Genomic DNA, 6,653 nt, shown 5'->3' on the forward strand with positions numbered 1-6,653 from the left:
ACCTTTACTTGTTCTGTTCTGATTACTGTTTTCTTGCACCTAAATCTTAGAATCTTAAAATCAAAGTGCTTCATGGAACATGTAAAACTGGTTATAAAAAATACTTATCACTAGTAGATGAGGCTTCAGATCAAAGCAGAGAATTGCACTCCAAAACTAGATTTATAATCTTATGTATTTGGGGGAACTCATTCAAGCATGTGAAGACCTTGTCAACATGATCCATTAGTAAACTGGCACACAGATGAGCACCCTCATAGATCTAATTTATTTTAAAAAGCTCTATTTTCAACTACATATTCTCCACCTCCAATGGAACAAAGGAGTGTTTGTGACTGCAAGGAGGGAAGGCAGGGCAAAATTTGAGAGACTTAGTGGAGTGCAGCTTTGCTTACAAGGTTTCAGGCCAAAGAAAAGGGCTTTCAGCCCTGTAGCAAGAAGGGAAATAGAAAGACGAGCGTGTCTTCTGGGTAAATGGATGGAGGTTTATGAAATGTCCACCTTCACAGCCTTCCATCACAAACCACTTCACTGATGTTGTTTTTAACTGTATCCATATTAAATGACAGGAGTTAATGTGCACTCACCATTTKCAAACAGGTTAGAAACTTTTCTGTYCTCTTCAGTATATTCAGTCCTTTTCTCCCAGATGTTCTGTATTACCTCAGACCACCTGCCTTCATCCTGTTGGATTTCCTTTTCATGATGTTTGCTTGCCTGTTGTATTTGACTTGATGTATTGCTGTTACTGTAAGCACACTGTTCAGGACATGATATTTGTCTACTGGCAAGTCCCCGTTAAAGGCCTTGAAGTTTAGCCCTGGATGCCTTTGGCAGTGGAAATACCTGTGTAGAGGTACCTGGCAGATCACCTCTACAACAGCCTATCTGGGCTARTTTCTGTTTTGAGGACCTCTAAGCACTCTCAATCATGCTCCCCTTGTGAAGCCAGCATCTTTTACAGTGTTTTAGAGAGATGGAGTAAAACTGATTTTCTCATGACTTTGACTGGTAATTCCTGTTGCTGCCAGCTGCCTCTCGAAGATATAAAGTCCTGTGGACTTACATTACTTTCCAGCCTGATGAAATTGATGGCTTTCAGAACAGATTGGTTATATTTTTGTCCAACAKATAAACCAGCCTGTGGGAGAAAAAAAGATACTTTGCCATTCCAYGATGGATGTTAGATGTTTTCATGTGACATTGGGCTAGGAAAAAGCACTTCACCATGATGAGTGAGAATTTTCAGGACTAGCTAGAGAATCAGTAGTGACATGTCTTAAGTCAAGATTACAACAGCAGAAATGGGGGGAAATTTGTGCTTGTTTGCATGGGCAGTGCTCTAGTAATGATGGCTGTGGTCTAAAGACTGACTCAAACTTATAYGGAGCAATTTAAGAAGTTAGAATCTCTGTTCCAGCAGACAGTATTTCTGTTCCTCAGCTGCTGTGTTGTTCAATCAAGACTGTTAGCTGAAACCATCTAATTTCTGTGTCATAAACTGGGYGATGAATTGCAACAGCAACCTGCCACTGTGAGTTCTGCTGTTGGAGTTAGCTTATGGGGTACAATTTTCCTCTCAAATTACCAAAGGAAAAGTGGATAATGCCCTGTTCAATTCCCTACTTGCCCACTTTRCCATGATTTCAGGTACTTAGGAAGAACAGAGCCAGAGTGGCCTCTTACCTTTCCCACTATGGGTAGTATTGCAGTACAATGGTAGGCACCAAATATATGCATACGGTGCACATATGATCAGATGTCTCTTCTGGCTCGTGTAGAGCAAATTCATAACTCCGCATTGCATCTGAGCTGTGAACTATGTCCATGGCCTTCTGCAAASCTGAAAAAATAGTTTGAAGTTATTCTGACTAATTGATCTGTTCACTGCAAGGCTTTCTTGTCATTCAAGAGACAATAAAGCTCAGGGAAGGAGGAATTTCCAGTTAATGTGGCAAAAGGCCATGATTCACCAATCCTGTGGTGCACACACAAGCACCTTTCAGTCTCTAGTTCTGGCTGTCTGAACATGTGAGCAGCAAATCATCTGATCTGCTAGGCTTTATTTGTGCGTGTAGATAATCAGATGCCAGCCAGCCAACAGGGAAGGGAGTAGCAAAAGGGCAGGTACTTGCACTCTGAAAATAAAACACTGAGTTTACACTTAATAGCATAATAAGTACGTAAGTAATAGTATACTAAATAAAACATTCTATAGTAAGACTTCTGTTGCTTACTGCTCTTAAMACTTAACTCTTATCTATTAAACCATAGAGTATTAGCCAAAGAAAAGTGAATAACATGGCAGTACTCTAACAGCAAAAGACAGCACTGGAATAACAAGGCTAATCAACTATTTGTTAGTCTTACTGTTTATTTTATTACAGGTCAGTGAACAAAAAGCAGTCATGARAACTCAGAACTCGTTYACTTGTGTACACGGCTTTCCTGAAATGCCAGACCAATTCCTGCTTTCAGGCTAGCAAGATGCAGCAAAAGAGAGATTTTATAARCAGAATCTGTCAAAGAAAAGCTTTCTCTAAGGTGCTCCCCTGTGTGCTGCATTCAGGTTCCAACAGTGCGAAAAGAGAGTTCTCCCCCAGAAAAGCCTCACTTGACTAGGAGGCTTTCTCAGAATGCCAGCCCTTTCTCCGCTTGCAGGCAAGCAAGATGCAGCAAAAGAGTGTTCTCAGGGGGRATCTCTTGGAGAAAATCTTTCTCTGTGCTACATGCCCATTAGCCTCCACTCGGGCTGAAAGAGGGCGAAAAGCGAGTTCTCGCTCAGAACTTGTTCATTTGTGTACACGGCTTTCCTGAAATGCCAGCCCTATTCCTGCTTGCAGGCTGACAAGATGCAGCAAAAGAGATTTTACAAGCTGAATCTCTCAGAGAAAATCTTTCTCTGCGCTACATGCCTGTTAGCCTGCAATCAGGTTGAAAAAGTGCAAAAATGTCGGAGCTTACCATTTGCCAGGGGACGGGAGAGAGAGACAGAAACGACCTCGTAACATGAAATCTTTCTCTCAAACTTTATTGTGCCATCTGGGGGTTTTTATACCCATGGTTCTTAACGGTCACGGCAGTCACACGTAACGCTTTTCGTAACGATAATAACAGTAACTTAACGTTCTCCAACCCCTACTAACGCCATAAAATCCCTTATACGGCAGTTCTGCCATTGCAGGTGGCCCGTGCTGACTCCCTCTGCCATTCGGGTACATTAGTGGTTCTCACGGCCACGAGGGTACTCGAGATAGGCCCCACTGAAAATGTTACAGCACCGGCCGGCTGCTGACTAACGGCTCAGAATGTTCCAGAACCTTCACGGGCCTTCTCTACCCTGACCAGGCCTAGGCCCTAGATTGGCCTACCACACAAAAAGTGAGCTCTCAGTCAGAAACCGTTCACTTGTGTACACGCCTGTCCTGAAATGCCAGCCCRATTCCTGCTTTCAAGCTGGCAAGAGAGAGATTTTACAAGCACAATCGCTAGAAGAAAAGCTTTCTCTACAGTACCACCCTGTATGCTGMATTAAGGTTCCAACAGTGTGAAAAGCGAGTTCTCACACAGAGAAGCTTCCCTTGACTAGAAGCTTTCCCAAAACACCAGCCCTTTCTCCACTTGCAGGCTAGGAAGATGCWGCAAAAGTGAGATTTTCAAGGCAGAATTTCTCAAAGAAATGCTTTTTCTCAGGTGCACACTATGTATGCTGCGTTAAGGCTCCAACAGTGCAAACAAGAGAGATCTTGGCCTGGAAAGCAACACTTTTGCTAAGACGCTTTTCCCGTTTAGCCAACCACATGCCCGCTTGCAGGCAGGCGAGACGCAGGAAGAGAGAGTGTTTACAAGCAAAATCTCTGGGAGAAATGCTTTCTCTAAGGTACCCCGATGGTCTGCTATGTTCAAGCTCCAAACTGTKTGAAGAAGTGAGATCTCACCCTGGAAAGCAGCACTTCTGCTAAGAGCCTTTCCCCTTCTTCCCTGCACGTGCCCGCTTGCAGGCGGGTGGGATGCAGCAAGAGAGAGTGTCTACAAGTAAAATCTCAAGGAGAAATGCTTTCCCTAAAGTGCCCCCACAGTCTGCTGCGTTGTGGCTTCCAAACCATGCACACAAGCAAGATCTCACCCCGGAAGGCAGCACTTTTGCTTAGAGGCTTTCACCTACTTCCCAGCGTGTGGCTGCTTGCAGGTGGGCAAGATGCAGCAAGAGAGAGTGTTTACAAAAAAAATTTCTCGGAGAAATGCTTTCTCTTAAGGTGGCCCCACGATGTGCTGCATTGCACCTTCCAAAGCGTGCACACAAGCAAGAACTCGCCCTGGAAAGCAACACTTTTGATAGGAGGCTTTTCCCCTCTAGCCAGCGCGTGCCTGCTTGTGGGCAGACAAGATGCAGCAAGAGAGAGAGTTTACAAGCAAAATATCTTGGAGAAATGTTTTCTGTAAGGTGCCCCCATGGTCTGCTGCCTTGTGACTTCCAAAGCATGCGAACAAGCAAGATCTCACCCTGGAAAGCAGCACTTTTCCTACGAACCTTTTCCTGTCTAGCCAATGTGTGCCTGCTTGCAGACAGGCGAGATGAAGCAAGAGTGAGACTTTACAAGCAAATTCTTTTGGAGAAATGCTTTCTCTTAAGGTGGCCCCACGATGTGCTGCATTGCACCTTCCAAAGCGTGCACACAAGCAAGAACTCGCCCTGGAAAGCAACACTTTTGTGAGGAGGCTTTTCCCCTCCAGCTAGCAGGTGACCACTTGCAGTTGGGCAAGATGCAGCAAGACGGAGAGTTTACAAGCAAAGTATCTTGGAGAAATGCTTTGTCTAAGGTGCCCCCATGGTCGGCTGCCTTGCAGCTTCAAAGCGTGCGAACTAGCGAGATCTCCCCTTGGAAAGCAGCACTTTTGCTTGGAGGGTTTCCCTGTCAAGCCAGTGCGTCAGTGCTTGCAGGCCGGCGAGATGCACCCAGACAGAGAGTTTATAAGCAAAATCTCTTGGGGAAATGCTTTCTGTAAGGTGTTTCCATGGTGTGCTGTGTTGCATCTTACAAATGCTGCAAAACAGTGAGATCTGGCCCTGGAAAGCATCACATATGCTAAAACCTTGCCCATTCTTCCCTGCACATGACCAGTTCCAGGCGGGTGAGATGCAGTGAGTATTTACAAGCAAAATCTCTCAGAGAAATGCTTTCTCTAAGGTGCCTTSCACTGCATGCTGCCTTGCAGCTTACAAAACAAGCGAACAAGAAAGATCCTGCCCTGGAAAGCAGCACTATTGCTAGGAAACCTTTCCCCTCTAGCCAATGCATGACCACTTGCAGGCGGGTGAGATGCAGCAAGAGTGAGAGTTTACATGCAAAATCTCTTGGAGAAATGCTTTCTCTAAGGTGCCCCCAGGATCTGCTGCCTTGCAGTTTACAAAGCATGCACACAAGCAAGATCTCGCCCTCGAAAGCAGCACGTTTGCTAGGAGGATTTTCCCTTCTAGCCAGGGTCTTGCCGCTTGCAGGCGTGTGAGACCAAGCAAGAGACAGAGTTTACAAGCAAAATTGCTTGGATAAATGCATTCTCTGAGTTGCTTCTATGGTTTCCTGCATTACAGCTTATAAAGCTTGCAAAGAAGCGACATTCTACCCTGGGAAGCAGCACTTTTGCTAGGAACATTTTCCTGTCTAGACAACGCGTGCCCGCTTGCAGACAAGCAAGGTGCAGCAAGAGTGAGAGTTTACAAGCAAAATCTCTTGGAGAAATGCATTGTCTAGKGTGCTTCCACAATCTGCTACCATACTGTTAACAAAGCATGCAAACAAGAGACATCTCTTTGGTGAAAGAAGCATATTTGATAGGACCATTTCCCCTTCTAGAAAAACTGTTACGGCTTGCAGGTGAACGAGAAGAAGCAAGACAGAGAGATTACAAGAAAAATCGCTAGGATAAATGCATTCTCTAAGTTGCATATATGGTTTCCTGCATTACAGTTAAAAACAAGCAACATCTCGACCTGGAAAAGGGCACACTTGCAAGGAATATTTTCCCGTCAGCGAAAGTGTGCCCACGTGCAGGTTGTAAGAGGAAAAAAGAGACAGAGTTTACAAAAAAAAACTTTGGGAGAAATACTTTCTGTAAGGTACTTCCACGGTGTGCTGCCTTCCACCTTACAAAGCCTGCAAAAGCGACACCTCGCAAAGAAAGAAACACTTTTGCAAAGAGCCTTTCCCTTTGTTCCCCACGCGTGAGCGCTTGCAGACTAGTGAGATAGAGCAAATTAGAGTGTTTGCAAACAAGAACTCTCGTGGGAATACTTGGCCATATAGGCAAGGGCAAGGGGCTACCGCGCATGCGCGGCCGCCATATTGGCAAGGTCGGGGTACTACGGCGCATGCGCGGCCGCCATATTGGCAAGGGCAAGGGGCTACCGCGCATGCGCGGCCGCCATATTGGCAAGGTCGGGGTACTACGGGGCATGCGCGGCCGCCATATTGGCAAGGGCGGGGGGCTACCGCGCATGCGCGACCGCCATATTGGCAAGGGCAAGGGGCTAACGCCCATGAGCGGCTGCCATATTGGCAAGGGCAATGGGCTACCGCGCATGCGCAGCCGCCATATTGGCAAGGGCAATCGGCTACAGCGCATGGGCGGCCGCCATATTGGCAAGGGCGGGA

This window comes from Malurus melanocephalus, unplaced genomic scaffold (genome assembly GCF_030028575.1).
Source record: "Malurus melanocephalus ecotype Western Australia unplaced genomic scaffold, MMel_1.1 scaffold_180, whole genome shotgun sequence".
In the NCBI taxonomy this organism is placed as follows: domain Eukaryota; kingdom Metazoa; phylum Chordata; class Aves; order Passeriformes; family Maluridae; genus Malurus; species Malurus melanocephalus.